This window comes from Saccopteryx leptura, chromosome 8 (genome assembly GCF_036850995.1).
Source record: "Saccopteryx leptura isolate mSacLep1 chromosome 8, mSacLep1_pri_phased_curated, whole genome shotgun sequence".
Classification (NCBI taxonomy): domain Eukaryota; kingdom Metazoa; phylum Chordata; class Mammalia; order Chiroptera; family Emballonuridae; genus Saccopteryx; species Saccopteryx leptura.
Window position 1 is genome coordinate 23058736 of NC_089510.1, and position 18150 is coordinate 23076885.

Consider the following 18150-nt stretch of genomic DNA (forward strand, 5'->3'; position numbering starts at 1 on the left):
AAAATTTTATTACATGTTTTTAAAATTTATTAAGTTGATATGGTTTGCCAAACTATATAGGTTTCAAGTGTACAACTCAATATAACACCGTCTATACATGATCTGTTTTATGATAATAATAGGAAACATAATTTTATGAGTCATAACCTGCTTGACTTTAATCCTTTTAAACATAGCAACCATTTGATTAAGTGCTATATGAATTTTCTCCCCCAACACTCTCAAAGTGTCATCTGTCATAGCCTTGCTGTCACAGCCATAAAATATGGCTGTCTAATGATATTAGAGCCAAGAAATATGAAGTTGGGTCTGGCATTTTAGACCACAATGATTTCTTACTGTAAACCATGTAACATCGTCCCTGTGTACATAATGAAAGAGAAGATATCAACTAAGATCAAGAAAATGGCAGATTTAGGAAAAAAAAATAAACTAAAAAATTGGTAATTTTACTTTTCTACCATATTTAATGCAGAGTATCATTAATAAAGACCTATTGTCTGATAATTTTGATTTTGTCTAAGTAAATAATTGCAAATTTATCATGGTGAGCAATTGAAAAGTTATGCATCTGGGCTAAATCAATTGATCAAAACATTTGCAATGGTTTTAGTTGCTTGGCTTAATATTGTATCATATTTGTTATATAGTCATTAAAATATTTTAATATGCTGTTGACATTAAGTGTCAACTAAATGTGAAGCATGATCTCATGGGTTTTGACATAAGAAAATAATTTCACAGAAATATGTAATTTAGTTGTGTAATATTGGTCAAGTTACTTCTCTTCTTTTCTCTCTCACATTTCCTCTTTATAAAACTGTGCTTCTAGTATCTGACTGGCAGATATTTATTATTTTAATTAAGAAGAAAAGTATTTATGAAGAATTTAATAGAGTGCTTAACACATTGTAGATGCTCAATAAAAGATAACTATATTTATCATTAGAAATATTGTTGGAAACATATTGTAAATTTATTCATGTGTTTGTACATAGTATGTCTTAGACCTGTAATTTAGAAATCCAGGTTATCATTTCTGAACATGATTAAACAAGTTGTAGTGTATACAGGTAGTACAACAGAAATCATTGAGGAGATACAGTGCTTCTAAAAACCATTGTTTTGATTCATAGACCTACATGAATTGGGAGATATGACAGAGCAGACAAAAAAATGTGTGAAGTAGATATAGTTCATAGAACAGGGAAGACCATGGTTGGAGAGAAATTCCATATATAGAATGAAAGCAAGTTTTGCATAATTATTTGATGTGGAGATCATGACATATTTATTTAACAAACAACTACTGAGAACAGTGTAAAAAATGCAGAAACATAGGATCTGACCTCCCAAAATAAATGTGCAAGTAGAGTAGAAATATATAAACATCATAATGTAAAATTATCAGACTGCAAAAATGTTCAAAGGATTATAAAATATGTGGAATGGTGTTATAAAGATCTTCTTGGATCCCCTACCCAGCAAAACAACCATAATTTATGAGTAATAAAAATTATTTAAATCTCTGGGTATGGTCCTCTGGGAGTTTGCAAATAGCAAATGGACAAAAATGTATTTTAAAATACATGCACTTGACCTGTGGTGTAGCAGTGGGTAAAGCATCGACCTGGAAGACCGAGGTGGCCATTTCAAAACCCTGGGCTTGCCTGCTCAAGACACATATGGGAGTTGATGCTTTCTGTTTCTCTACCTTCTCTCTCTTTCTTTTTTTCTCTCTCTCCTCTCTCTTTAAAAGTGAATAAATTATATATAGATATAGATGTATATATTTGAAATTTTGGTCTTGCCATTTTATCCTCTACCTTTTCTTTTTAATCTCTCAGTTCAGTGTGGTAAAAGTTATATTCTGGAATGGTGCAGCCAAGAAGATGGGATTCATTCTTCTTTGAGCTTCCTTTTTAAATGATGATTTCTTCCTGAGAAAGACGAGCTGTAAACATTACTCATTTGCTCCCTTTAGCTCCATGTTACAGAAGTTCTATTACAGGAAAATACAGCCAATAAGTCCTGAGTACCATCTTTTGCCCATTTGAAAAATGGAAAGTCTAACACAGAAGTGTGTGACCTAGAATACAGAGACCCAGTTGCCCCTTATCCAAGATTGATCATAAGGTAGAAATAACATTCCAGTAGAGGCAAACAAGAAGACAAGGCTATCACAAATCACCATCACTCCAGTGACCCATCTCAAGATAAAGTTGTTACTTCAAGAGTAAAAGGCCACTGCCCCTACCTAGCTCTAGCTCTGAGTCAGTAGTATAAAGTTTCTGCACAGGGAGAAATGCAGTCTACAAAAACATAAAGTTCTATAGCTCTCTCAAAAGGAACTTACTTTATTTGAACCATATGAGAAACTTTCATGCCCAATGTCAGTGTTAAAAATTAGTGGAGATCTTAGCCCTGGTCTGCTAGCTCAGGAGTAGAGCATCGGCCCGACCTATGAAAGTCCCAGGTTTGATTCCCAGCCAGGGCACACAGGAGAAACATCTACCTGCTTCTCCACCTTTCCCTCTCTCTTTTCTCTCGATCTCTCCTCCACCCTCAGCCAAGACTCCATTGGAGCAAAGTTGGCCTGGGCACTGAGGATGGCTCCATGGTTTTTGCCACAGGCACTAGAATGGCTCCTGTTGCAACAGAGCAACGTTGCAGATGGGTAGAGCCTCATCCCCTAGTGGGCATGCCAGGTGGATCCCGGCCAGGTGCATGTAGCAATCTGTCTCTCTGCCTCCCCACTTCTCACTTCAAAAAAATATATAAACAAATAGTGGAGATTTTGGTTCAGAACCATTAAAAGGAGACTGCCATGACAACAACAATCTCTATGACAGAAACAAGTAGACCAGAGAGAAGTTTATTTAACAGGAAACATAAGGAAATAATTAGATAAGAAGAGCCCTCATGGGGTTAAAGTAAGTTTCAAAGTGCAACCTGAACATTCTTGAGTTTACTATTGCAAACAGGCCATACTTTATTTGGATAAGATTGTTGAAAAATTTATACTCCAGTGACTTGTTAAAAACAGTTCATCAATAATCTCATAATTAGTAGAGACTAATTGAAGCTGATGCCAGTAGAGATAAACCATCCAAAGCTTAATAGCAGATCAAAAAAAGAGACAAAGACTCAGCTGAACTATAGTTATCTTTGTACAGAATAGGGGCATACTGTATACATGCTCAAGGCTGTACCATATGAAAAACAACATCACAGGCTATACACATGAAATAAATATAATTAATTAAAATAGTTCAACCAAATCACTGAACAAATTAAAAAAGAAACAATAAGACCAAGAAAACAGAGTAGTCAGGATCAAGAATTGCTATAATATATTATCAAAATAGTGCAGTTTTAACAAAGAAAGTATGAATCATGCAAAAAAAATATATCCATAAATGTGTGATCTATACCAAGGTCAAAAATAGGCAATAGAAATTGCCTTTGAAAGTACCAAGTGATACATTAGCAATAAAATGACTTCTAACCAACTTTTTAAAATATTTTCATTGTTTAAAGAATTTAAGTTTTCATTTTAAAGAAATAAAAAAGGCATGATAACAATGTCTTGCTAAATAGTGAATATCAATATAGAGATAGAAAAATGTCCTTAAAAAAGAGCCAAATAAAAATTTTAAACTTGAAAATACTAGAAACATAATGAAAACTTACGAGAGAGATTTGACAATAGGTTTTAGCTGGCAGAAGAAAAAAGAATCAGTGAGTTATAAGATAGATTGATAAATATGGGAAAAACAGTTTAAAAAGAGTAAGAAAAAATAAACATATTCTCAGAGAAATGTAGAACAAAATTAATGGAACCAGAACATGATTAATAGAATTTTGGAAATCAAGGTCAAAGAAGAGTATTGAAAGCAGCAAACAAAATTGACTTGTCACATAAAAGGGATCTCAAATAAGAAATTTTTGACTTCTAATAAAAAGAAATGAAAGTCAGAAGACAATGGTATTACACATTCAAAGTGCTGAGAGAGAAAAAAAAAACCATTGTAAACCTAGAATTTTATAACCATCAATACTTTCTTAAAAAAAGATAAAAATAAAGCATCCCAGATATTTTTAAATTACAATTTCTTGCTAGCAGATTTATTATACAAGAAATACTAATTATATATTACAGGCTGAATGCATGTAACATCAGAATGTAACTTGAAACCACATAAACTCAATTAAAAATGGTGTGTAAATATTATTATGTAGATAATCATAAATGATGTTATAATTGTATGTTACTTTGCCCTTCTTTCTCAATTCATTCTATGAATGAGTATTACTTTGAGATCAATGCCAGATGAAAATATCACACACACACACACACACAAATAGAAAACATCAGATTAATTTCTCTAATAAATATAGATGCAAACATTCTCAACAAAATACTAGTAAATTCAGTAACATGTAAAAGGTATATCATGACCAAGTGGGGTTTATCTCAGGAATGCAAGATTAAGCATAAAAAAGTCAACTGATATAATTAACCATATAAATAGAAAAAGGATACAACCACATAGTTATCTGAATGATCACAAAAATTATTTGAGAAACCTAACACAGTTTCATGATAAAATTCTTTTTTAAAAGCTGAAAATGAAAGGGAAACCAACCTGATTGAAACAATTTATGAATGAAAACACCAATTACATCATACTTGATGGTGAAAGACTGAAAGCATTTCCTCTAAGATCTGGAAGAAGACAAGTAATTTTACTCTCATCAGTTCTTTTAACATTTTACTTGATTTCAGTTAGGACAATTAAGCAATACATACATATGTACATACATATTTACACACACACACACATATATAAATACCTATATATATGAAGACACACAAAATTAGAAAGAAAGAATTAAAAATATTTTTTTAAAACTGATATGGTAGCCTGATCAGGTGTTGGCACAGTGGATAGATTGTTGGCTTGGGATGCTGAGGAGCCAGGTTTAAAACTCTGAGGTCACCGGCTTGAGTGCAGGCTCATTGAGCTTGAGAGTGGGCTCACCAGTTTGAGTTCTGGGTCACTGGCTTAAGCATGAGATCATAGACATGACCCCATGGTCTCTGATTTGAAGTCCTATGTTGCTGGCTTGAACGAGGGGTCATTCACTCTGCTAGAGCCCCTCTGCCCCGGTCAAGGAACATATGAGAAAGCAATCAATGAACAATTAAGATGCCAAAACAAAGAAATGATGCTTCTCATCTCTCTCCCTTCCTGTGTGCCTGTCCTTGTCTGTCCTTATCACTCTCACTCTCTCTCTCACTAAAAAAAATAAACAACAAAAATAACTGCTATAGTAGTACATGTAGAAAATCTAAAGAAATCAACTAAAAACTATTAGAACTAATAAACTAGTTTGACAAAGTTGCAGGATTCAATATAAAATATTCAATCAATTGCATTTTATATGCATTTCTATATTTTCTATGAGAAAATTATTTTCAAATCATATATATGATTAATATATAGATAATCACTAAATGTATAAACAGTCATCAAATTAAATTAAGAAAATTTTAATTATAAAAACCTCAATAAACAATAAAATTAAAAAGAACTAACTTAACAAAAGAAGTATAATATTTGTCTTCTAAATACAACAAAACATTGTGACAGAGACTACAGAAGACTTAATAGAAAAAAATCCCCCTTTCATAGATTGGAAGACAACGAAGGTGAGACGTCAATGAACACAAATTCAGTGTATTCCCTATCAAAATTTCAATTACTTTTTTTGAAGAAAATTGACAAGTTCAACCTAAGATACATGTGAAATTCAAAATATTCACAACAGTCAAACAGTCTTTAAAAAGAACAAGTGGATGACTCATTTTCTGATTGTTAAACTTATTAAAAAAGTGCTGGGATCTTACCTTTTGTAACAACATGAATGGACCTGGAAACTATTATGTTAAGTGAAATAAACCAGGCAGAAAAAGAAAAATATCATATGACCTCACTCATTTGAGGAATCCAATGAACAATGTGAACTGAGGAATAGAATTGAGACAGAGGAGAGATCAAAGGGACCAGAGGAAAAGAGGACAGAGGGAAAGGGGATGATAGGATGGGATAAACCTGAAGGGAAGGGGAGAGGGCGCTCCGAGGAGAGGGGAAAGGGAGATGTTGAGGGAAATATGGGGGAGGGAGGATGCATTCGGGGAGACCCTAGAATCGATGTTCACACAATAAATTAAAATCAATTAAAAAGATAGATTGATACTGGCTTAAAGGTAGACATGTAGATAAATGGAATAAGACTTGGACTTCAAAAACAATCCTTTACATTTACGGTTAATTTATTTTTGACAGGTATGTCAAAAAATAAATGAAGAAATAATAATCATTTCATGTAAAGGTACAGGAAAACTGGGTATCCACATGCAAAAGTATAGAGTTGGACTCCTTCCTTACACTATAATCAAGAATTAATTCAAGACCGAAAGTCAAGATCTAAAACTATAAAAGTCTTAGAACAAAACATAGAGTAAATCTTCATTAACTTGAATTAAGGAAAGCTTAATAACAACAAAGACACAAGCAAAAAAAGGGAAAAAACAATTTTTAGTTCAACAAAATTGAAAACTTTTTGCATCAAACCCCAGAATGAAAAAAATACTTCCAAATCATATATCTGATAAGGAATTGGTGTCCAGAACATATAAAGGGCAGACAGTTACAACTCAAAAACACAAATGACTCAAGTAAATAGGCAAAATATATGAATAAATATTTTTCCAAAACATATACATATAAATAATAGACATAATAAGATGCTAAACATCATTATCTATTATTAATAAAATGCAAATAAAAACTACAATGAAATACCATTTCTACCACAGAATGGCTATACTCAAACAAGATAGATAATCACACGTGTTGGTGAAGAATTGGAGGAATTTTAACCTTTTTATATTGTTGATGAGGATGTGAAGTAGTACAACTGTTTTGGGGAAAAAATATGACAGTTTCTGAAATCAAACATGGCATTATCATATGATGCAGCAATTTTATTCTTCAGTATATATACCCAAGAAAAATGAAAAAAAAATACTTCTACACAAAACATGTGCAAGAATGTTTATGGCATCATTATTCACTATAACTAAAAAGTGGGGAAAACATTTAAATCCCCATTTCTAATGAATGTATAAGTAAAATGTGATGTTTCTATTCAATGAAACATTATATGGCAATGAAAAGAAATCAAATATTGTATATGCTGCAACATGGATAAACCTTGAAATCATTATGCTCAGTGAAAGAAGCCAGTAATAAGGATCACATATTAAATGAAACATGAAGTAATAAGGATTCACATTTATATGAAATGTCCAAAATAAGAAAATCTATAGAAACAGAATGTAGGTTACTAATTGCCTGGGGCTGGAGCAAGGGTCAGTAATTGAAGATGACCACTAATAAGTATAAGGTTTCTTATTGGGTAATAAAGATATCCTGAAATTAGATTGTGCCAATTGTTGCACAATTCTGTGGAGTACTAATGCATGTTACAAGGTGGAAGGACCTTAAAGATGTTTTGCCAATTAAAATAAATTAGTCACAGATAACCTTATATGATGCCACTTACATAAAATGTCTAGAATAGGCAAACCTGTGGAGACAGAGAGGATATTAGTGGTTTTAGTGATCCCCAGGGCTAGAATGAGGGGTGGGGGCAGGGACTGTGAGTGACTAAAAATGTAGCAGGTTTCTTTTATGGTAACAGCAATGTTTTAAAATTAAATTATGATGATGGCTACACAACTCTGTGAATATACAAAAGCCTATTGTATGGTACAATTTAAATGAGTGAATTATATGGTATTTGAATTATATCTTAATATAGGTGTTAAAACTGTGCCAAAGGGCCCTGGCCGGTTGGCTCAGCGGTAGAGCATTGGCCTGGCGTGCAGGGGACCCGGGTTCGATTCCCGGCCAGGGCACATAGGAGAAGCACCCATTTGCTTCTCCACCACCCCCCCCTTCCTCTCTGTCTCTCTCTTCCCCTCCCGCAGCCAAGGCTCCATTGGAGCAAAGATGGCCCGGGCGCTGGGGATGGCTCCTTGGCCTTTGCCCCAGGCGCTAGAGTGGCTCTGGTCATCGCAGAGCGACCCCCCGGAGGGGCAGAGCATCGCCCCTGGTGGGCGTGCCGGGTGGATTCCAGTCGGGCACATGCGGGAGTCTGTCTGACTGTCTCTCCCTGTTTCCAGCTTCAGAAAAATACAAAAACAAACAAACAAACAAAAAAAAAAAAAACTGTGCCAAAGACATGCAGTTAGACTTGGTAGGACTTGAGGTGGGGAAAATTCAGGTAGCATATGAACGTCACTGGAAGAGATAACATGTATTGATTCATGGTTAGAGTAATAACCCAGAGGCATTAAAGCAGACAAAATGTAAAATAACAAATTCAGAGAATATACTCCTAAAATTTTTATTACAGGAAAGTAGCAAGTAGTGGACATTTTTATAAAATTTTCTCCAAGAACAAATTTTTTTTCAAAATCTAGAAAAAAGTAAGAATAAAGTTTTTTATGAAGTAGTCACACCAAAGAAGAATAAAAATTTTCAAGTTCAAAGAACTAAAAATTCTGAACTAAAGTAGTCATATTCTCAGCTGATCAAGTAAGCTAAATGAGGTAAAAGATAAGGAAATAAATTCTGAAATATAAGAGTATTTTAAATTATTTTGATTTTATTTATTTTGTTTTTTAGCTGGACAGAGAGACAGACAGGAAGGAAGAGAGATGAGAAACATTAATTGGTATTGGTTCACGTTAGTTGTTTATTGATTGCTTCTCTAATGTGCCTTAACCAGGGGCTCTAGCCAAGCTCGCGACCTTGGGCTTAAGCCAGCGACCTCATGGTTTTGAACCTGGAACCTCACATCCCAGGTTGATGCTTTGTCCACTGCATCACCAGCGGTCAAGCTTAATTTTTATTTTTAATTGTTGTTACAAACCCAAGAATAAACTTACCATTTTAAACATTTTAAGTGTAAAATTCAATAGTATTTAATATATTCTCATTGTCATGCAACAGATCTCTATGTATTTTTTTTTCGTTTTGCAAAATTGGAACTCTGTACTCATAAACACTCATTTGCCTTTTCCCTTCTTTCAGCCCTTGGAAACCAGTATTCTACTTTATGTTTCTATGATTTTGACTACTTCAGATACAGTTCATGTGTAGAATTATACAGCATTTATTCTTTGGTAACTGACTTATTTCATTTAACATAATGTCCTTGAGGTTTATAAATGTTGTAGGATCCAACAGAATCTCCTCTTTGAAAGTTACATAATATCCATTTCATGCATATTGCAAAGTTTCTTATACTGTCATTGTTGATGGATATTTGGGTTACTTCCACCCATTGGATATTGCAATAAATAAAGATATGCTAATATTTTTCCAAGACCCTGCATTAGTTTTTTGACTACATATCCAGAAGTGGGTTTGCTAGATCATATGGTAACTCTATTTTTAATATTTTAAGGAACCTATATGCTGTTTTCCATAATGACTGCATCATATACATTCTCAACCAAAGTATATAAGGGTTCCAACTTTTCCACACCATTGTTAAGACTTGTTCTCTATTCTTTTGATAGTGGCCATCAAAATCAGTGTGAGGTGATATTTCATGGTGGTTTTCAAGTGCATTAGCCTAATGATTACTGATGTTGGGCATCTTTTAATATGCTTGTCACCCATTTATATATCAGCAATGGAGAAATGTCTACTTAAGTGCCTTGCCCATTTTCAGAATTGGGTTATCTCTCTTTTTGATGTGGTGATAGTAGCAGTTCTTTCAATACTCTGGTTATTTTCTTTTTATTTATTTATTCATTTTAGAGTAGAGATACAGAGAGATAGAGATAGAGATAGAGATAGAGAGAGAGAGAGAGATAGAGAGAGAGAGAGAGAGAGAGAAGGGGGGAAGAGCAGGAAGCATCAACTCCCATATGTGCCTTGACCAGGCAAGCCCAGTGTTTTGAACCAGCAACCTCAGCATTCCAGGTCAGCGCTTTATTCACTGTGCCACCACAGATCAGACTCAATACTCTGGTTATTAATCCCTTAGTAAATTTATGATTTGCAAATATTTTTCTCATGTTATTAGATTGCAGTTTTACTATGTTAAATTGTTCCCTTTGATGACAGAGAATCTTTCACATATTAAAAGATGCTATTTTTTTAAGAAAAGAAGTACTCCTACAAAGATACAGAATTTTTATATAACTAGTAAATCAATCTCAGTTAAAAATACATTTCACTCTGCTACTGATTTCAGGTACAGACTCTAGCATGTCCCAATATGGCCACTTCCACTGGACACTTAATATCAATATTATAACCATTGACTCTGCTGATTATGAGAATTCCCTGTAGCTATGACTCTTGACACCAGTCTCACCAGAATTAGCTCACTCTGTTCCTGCTTCTGTGTCTCGCTAACTTCAAAAGGAGTAACAGCTTTGGATGGTTGACATGAAACTAGGTTCATGCTTTAGCTGCAAGTGAGGAGTGGACAGTGAATACAAGATATTTTTAGCATTTCAAATAAGAGATAGGTAGGTCTCCTTAAGGTGGAGAATTCTTCAAATATATATACATATATGTATATAATGATTTGACTGGTATCATGGTCAGAATTAAAAAATAGCATTCACCACACAAAATCAGGCAACAAAAATAACCTTTCATGAAATATGTCTTGGTATTGTTATTATAAATAATTATTTTCTAGGTGGGCTATTTACCTAATCCAAAATAATGCTCCTTATGCTTTAATGCATATAGAATAACAAGATAAATTTTAAGCTCAAAGCTCTCACATCAGTATTTTTTCTTCAAAGACTAGAACAGATGACATGCTCTACTATTCACACTAAGCATTAAAATAGATAATATTATGCTATTATCTTTATGTGAAATAAATATACTATATATATATATATATATATATATATATATATATATATATTTACCTACACTAAAACACTGCTTACTTTCTTTAGAAAGTAACTATAAATATTTACTAAAAAACTATGGGACTTCATCAGATCTATTTTGTTTTTTATTGCATATTTTAATATACACAACTTTTATCAAACCTATTTTATCATATATTTTTAAGACTTGTAATTTTTTATTTTTACAATTAATTTTTTTTCTCCCACATAAAAATCTGTATGGTATATTTTCAGGACTTAAGTATCTGAAGTACCCAAAAATCTGTTATGAATTCTAACATTTAATTAATATACTATGAAAGTTTCACCAGTAATAACTCATAGAGAGAAAATGTATGACAAAACAATTAATTAGCATTACCTAATATTTTATTATTTTTTTCTTTTAATGTTACAGTAACACTTTAGTGTTTCCTTATCAAGACCAAAGTTAATGTTAGACAGAAGGAAGTGTCACTGCTCTTGAACTGGAGAAATTCAACTGAAAAAGAGTCTTTAAATTTAAAGCTATAACTACTGCCTTTGGATTGAACAAATATCTGTTATGTCCACATACATAAAACAAACCAGATTCCTGTTGACCATCTCCTGCCTCTGGTTTATTTTCATTTCATTTCCAGTCAGACTGAGGATGAATTTTACAGATAAAAAGTGATGCATTATTAGAGTTTGGAAATGGTGGTATTATTTTTGCAGACTCTCGCCCTGAGCTAGTGACATGGGCAGATTTATATTAATTCCAGAATTGGCTGGAAAATTTTCAGTTGAGCATGGGAAGGAAAATGAGATGTGAGTCACAACCACAAAATGCTTTATTTCATGTGAAATTAGTGTAAGTGAGAACTTTAAGTGGTATTGACAGCAGTGTGAATTTTCTTTTCTGAGAGTTCCACCTGCCTCAAAGTGGAAGCTTCTCCTGCTGCCGCCCGTGCTGGCCTTATTTGAGGGATAAACAAAAGCCTCCTCTCCAAAAGTCTGTCAATCCAGCACTTTTTGAGAGGCACTGCATTCATTTCTTTTTTAAAAAAAGTGCTAAATAAATACATTGTCAAACTAAAAATGATTTCAATTTCTTAAAAGGAAACTTGGCATACCAATTATTCTGAATAATTATCTCAGCAATATACAGTTTTGGGTTATCAACTACTGTGACAGAGAGAAATCCTATATCATACACATTATTTTAATCAGTAGTTAATGTTGAGATCCAAAGTGTAACTAGGAAGAAATGGCTACAAAATTTGCCCCCAAAATACCACAGAGTGGCAAGTAAACCTGCTCCTTCAGTACACAAACACAACCAGAATAAGTATTAATATCATTTAAGATGCTCATCTTTCATTTTCTAACATTACATATAAAATACCAACAACCCTGATATTTAAACCAAATAATTATTTTATTATTTCTTGACAGATTCATACTAATTTATTCATGAAGAAATTTATTGAAATACCAACTTACTATCTTTGATTTTTTATTTTTTTTTATCTTTCTAATTTGGTCCTAGCAAATTATTTTTTTTTAATTCTTTGTTATGATTTTTTAAGTAAAGAGAAAGCAATTCATCGAAGGTTTCTCTCAACTAAGAGGTTATTGTAAATCATCTGTTTATGTTTACACAATGGAAATAATGTCTCCGGTTATGATGCATCGTGGTTTTCTCCTTTCCAATAATCAAGTTGGGAACATTTTTTCAAGTGCTCCTTTCAAGTGTAGCTCTTTCATAGTAACTCATCTCCTTGTACACAGGACCTGATAAAATGTGGGATCTAGTTAATACCCCAGATCTATTGTGCTCACACCGGCTGCCTCTGTGGTGCTGTGATCATCAGCGGAGCACAATAGGAGGCATTTTGGTACTTATGGTGCATAATTATTAAAGGTGTGACAAAAGGATGGAGGAATTGTAGAGGCAATCTGTCCCTCAATCTGGGCTGTCTGAGGACCCTTTCAGAGCGGCAGAGTGTTAATTTCCTGAACATCTCATGATAAGCAAAACAAGCCTTCTCCGACAAGGAGGTGCCATAAAAACATGCCGTGGGTGCTGACTTATTCTCCAATGTAATGAAACCCCAGTGAAATAAGAGGGTTAGTTTTCTTAGGTAAATACCCTCTCGAGAGTATATAAACAATTGATTTCCTCCTGCCAGGGTAGCAGGGGAGAAGCTTTGTTTATATTTTGAAAGTTAATTAAACTCCTCAATTTACAAAAAAATTTATTTTAAGTAAACAATAATAAGGAAAATTTTATGATAATTAATACTGATATGAAAATCCATTCCTTTTAGTGTAGTTTGCAAAATAACCAGTTATAGATTTATCAGTTAATAAACATTTATTATTCTACATTGGTTCCTGATAACTGTGAAAAATAATAAACACATTAAATTCCAAATACATATACCATATATTAAAATATTTGACTTTCAAAATAAAAGCAGATTGTTTTATATGATGAGCTTAAAAATAAGCCCTGGGAACTTTTGCTTTACCAGCCTTTAATAGATTATCTTTAAAGCAAATGCTCTAATCAGGAAAATAAAATGAACAATTTGTCTCTTTGAACTTACCTGAGTAAGGGGAAAAAAAGTATAATAATGACTAAATACAAAATGCCCATTTTTACCGTGATTTGGAAATACGAAGTTATGTTACGCCATTGTGTTCTGCAAAGTAACTCATCAACTCAGAAATAAAAGGCCGTGTCTCATTCCTTCATGGAGGTTCTAGACTTAGTTACTTTGGAGATTACTGTCTGTCTTACTCCACACCTCAGGAGTTTCAGAATCATCCAAAGAGCTAAAAGCAGTAGTCTTCAGTCTGTACCTTTGAAGGGAAAGGGGAAAAAAATCAAAAGCAGAGTCAGCGTGGGATATATTCCTCCTCCACTTTTCAGGCTTGCCTCTGTTGGAAGGCTCAGCAGCTTAGGCAGTTCCGCTCTATATGAGTGATTCTTAGATGTCTCTTATGATGACTTAAAAAAATCATTTCAACCACTTCTTTCTCTCTACCATATAGGTAGGAATCCAGGTAGATCAACCTAGATGCTGTTTTTATACTAAGTGTCTATTCCATGTAGAGAGAAACCAAAACCAATTCCAATGAGGGTGTTCATTAGGGTAGATATTAGGAGTCTTAAAATGAGGCATGAAAAATAATAATAAAGTCACACTCAGAAGATTAGTGTTTCTGCTTGACCAGGTGGTGGTGCAGTGGAAGAGCGTCGGACTGGGATGCGGAGGACCCAGGTTCGAGACCCCAAGGTCGCCAGCTTGAGCGTGGGCTCATCTGGTTTGAGCAAAGCTCACCAGCTTGGACCCAAGGTCACTGGCTCGATCACGGGATTACTCGGTCTGCTGAAAGCCCACGGTCAAGGCACATATGAGAAATCAATCAATGAACAATTAAGGTGTCACAATGAAAAACTGATGATTGATGTTTCTCATCTCTCCGTTCCTGTCTGTCTGTCCCTATCTATCTCTCTCTGTCTAATACTTAGCATGTGAAAAATACAAATTGTCAGTTCAGTCCTCTCTACCAGATAGTCTGAGTCAGCTCTGGGTTGATGTCCAGTACTCAATATGAATGTTTGACAAATGTCTCCAGTGCTTTTAAGAATCACAGTCTGAGAAACGTCACAAGTTCATTATCACCTAAATAGACCAATAGTTTAACCAATTACTGAAATTTACAACTAATCCTAAACTATGATGAAGTGTAACTATAGATTTTATTCAATCCCTGCTCAGATGGAAAGACTGTAAAAGTTCACAGAATCAGCTGTGTGTTTTTGTTAAATGTCCTAAAAGTTTATTTCCTCTATTTTTTACTTTATGCTTTCAATATTTTATGTGAGGCTGTTTTGCTCATTTTTTTCAAAGTATGTATTTTTCAAAGTCTATATATCTGTTTGTCAGAAATTTATATAATGGTTTCTAGTCCTTAGATGTGTGTGAATAAAAAAGTAAAGCCATTTTCCTCAGGCTCCTTCCACCACCACTTTACCCAGAACCCAAGACAAGGGCAAGGACGGGGTTTCTGATCCAGAAAAATTCTAATTCAGAAATGCACTGTCACCTACGTCTCTGACAGTGGTTAGTGGAAGAGTTGGCCACATTTTGACGCAGTTGTCAGTGAGCTGCGCACTGTTTCTTACATGGGTTAGCCAAGGTGAACATCCTGAAAAGCGGGGTATACACAAAGAGACAGATGACTGCTCTGCAGAGGGGGAGAGAGGAAGCTAAGGGCGAAAAAGAGCTGAGAAAACAAAAGTGTGGGAGAGGAAGAAGAGGAGTGAGCATGTGTTTCCTCTGGCTACCCAAAATTATCACAAACTTGGTGGCATGAAGCAGCAGAAATTGATTCCCTTGCAATTCTGGAGTCTAGAAATACAAAATAAGTGTCAGTGGGTTTCAGTGAGAGGTCGGCAGAGCTGTGCTTCCTCCAGAGGCTCCAGGGAAGACTCATTCATTGCCTCTTCTAGCTTCTGACGGCTTCTGGCATCCCTTGGTTTGTGGCCACATCACAGCAATCTTTGAGTTCAGCATCTTCAAATCTCCTGCTCCATCTGCCCACCATCTTCTCCTTTTTGTATCTGCTTGTAAATTCTTCCTCTTCCTCCCTCCAATAATTATATATGTGACTCCATTTAGTAACAAAACAATCAAAAACCTTTGTTTCAAGATCTTTAGCTTGATCACGTTGGTCCTTTTTTGGACTGTATTGTATATATGGTGACTTTCACAGGATCTAGAATTAAAGTGAGGATATCATTTGTGAAGGATCATTTTTACGGTGTACACAGACAGAAAAAGAGAAAAGAAAGAACCTATACCAGAAGGTTCACGCTAGTGCAGAAAGTGATCATTGCAACAGCCCCAGGTTGGAATAGAAAGATCTCAGATCAATTTTAAGTGGTATGCCTTGCTGAGATAAAAACTATCCTGATCTTTTTAAACTGTCAATGAGTACTGCTTCAAAGTCAACACTTGTGGAAGAAGCTAACAGAGTTTCACAGAAGCAAAAGTGTCTGTCAGAAATGACCACAAGAATTTTAATTCCTGCATGTACTGGACAAGCCTCCACACAGAACTTTAGATAAAAACTTGAGCCAATTTTATCTCGATATCAGAGGCCAGTATTGCTTAGCTAAAATCTAGCTAACACTGATTTACTGTGATTTACTCTAAGTTTGAACAATGGCATTATGGTTTGTTTGTTTGTTTGTTTGCTTGTTTGTTTTACTGTTGTGCTTCTTTCTGTCCTTTCTTGACATTTCTGGAAGGCACCTCAATTTACTCTATATGACCTTTTCTATCTTCTTTACCAGTCTGTGTGTCTGGAACACCTTTTTTCTAAGTGTGAATAAAATATCTTGTTGACATACATTTCTATTTTGAAAAAGTCCCCTGGATTGGTAGTTTAGTTGGTTAGTATCATCCTGACTTGCTGAGGCTGTGGATTCAATATTGGTCAGGGCATATACAAGAATCAACCAGTAATAGCATGAAAAAGTAGAACAACAATTGCTTCCTTTTTCTCTCCTTTCCTCTCTCTAAAAATCAATAATTAAAAATTAAAAAATCCTCAAGCCACCCAGTGCAATAAGAGTTCCAATCATCCTGTCTCTTGGTTCATAAGTTTTACCCATTACATATATATCTTCAAATCGATGCTGAGATTTTTTTTCCCATTTCCTTCAGGAAGTAATACTCTGGTGTGCGAGGAAAGGAAAAACTGCCAGATTGACTTCAGAACTATATAAGTGCTATGTGTACAAGGTATTGCCTGCCCTGCAGTAACTTCCCAAATCTCAAAGACAGGCCTTCTTCAGTGAAAGGCTATGTTCACATAAGAGCTTATGAGGAGGTAAAAAAAAAAAAAATAGGTGTCGATGAGCCTACAGGAACTAGGCTAAGAGAAGAGCACCAGTCCCGTCAAGCTTTGTATGTGTGGGTTACACAGTGTTTGTTATAGCTCATGTTGCCTTGCATTTTCAGATTTATAGACATCCCCAGATGTCAAAATTATGACAGGCAATTTTAAATTAGGTTGCCAGTCCATCTTAGCATGGCACTGTAACAGGCTGCATTAGAGCTTCTTCACCTCCAAGATGAATTTGAAAAAGTGAGAAGACAAGATTCATCTTCAAGGTCAAGGGTCTGCACAGATCGGGAGGCACTTTTCTTCTGCCTCCGCAGAAAGCTTTATATCAATATATTTTCTCTCGAGCTTGAAAAGCTAGTGTGTGACTGTTGACAAAGAAAGTTCAAAGTCAGGGAACTTTGCCCAAAACTAACTTTTCTTTAATTTTTTTAATGTTTATTTTGTTGAGTTTAGAGAGAGAGACAGGAACATCAACCTGTTCCTGTATGTGTCCTGACCGTGAATCAAACCTGCAACTTCTGTAATTTGGAACAATGCTGTAACCAACTGTAGGGCCAGTAGTCTCCACCATTGTGGTCATTCACATGCAGGTTCTTATTGAATTTGGGCTGACGGTAAAGAAACAGTGGAGCCAAAAAATGGTGGGCCATTCCTTAATTAAAGTCTCACACCAGCTGATGAGCAAACAAACACACAGGGCTCACAAAACCACCGACACATTCTCCGGTTCCACAACCAGGAGAATCTTCTCCGGTTCCTCTTAGAATCAAAGGCCTCACCAGTCCAAAAACCCCTCACCTCTGGTTCCCATCTGACAACATGGCTTCTTACTCTGCAAAACTGGCTTCTCTTTCTTTCCCTGCCATCTTGGCTTCTTTTTCTTCTCTTTCTCCTTCCCTCTTTTTAAAACTTTTCTGGCTCCAAAACCTCTCCTCCAGCACACATTAGCATGACAATGGCCCTTCCCAAGCAGGCAGGTAATGAACAATTTCCCAGGTCACATACCTGGTGCTGCCCATCACCATTTTTAACAATAATAGTGAGCACACTCAAATAACATAAATTTTACAAACTCATTTTCCCAACACCAACTGAGCTAACCAGCCAGAGCTAACACTAACTTTTCTGACTATATAAAGAGAAGGACTGTGTGAAGTGATCTGTGTAATTAATTTCTGTTTTCATAGTCAGGCTTACCCTATTTTATATAATACACATTCCAATACTCAGGCAGA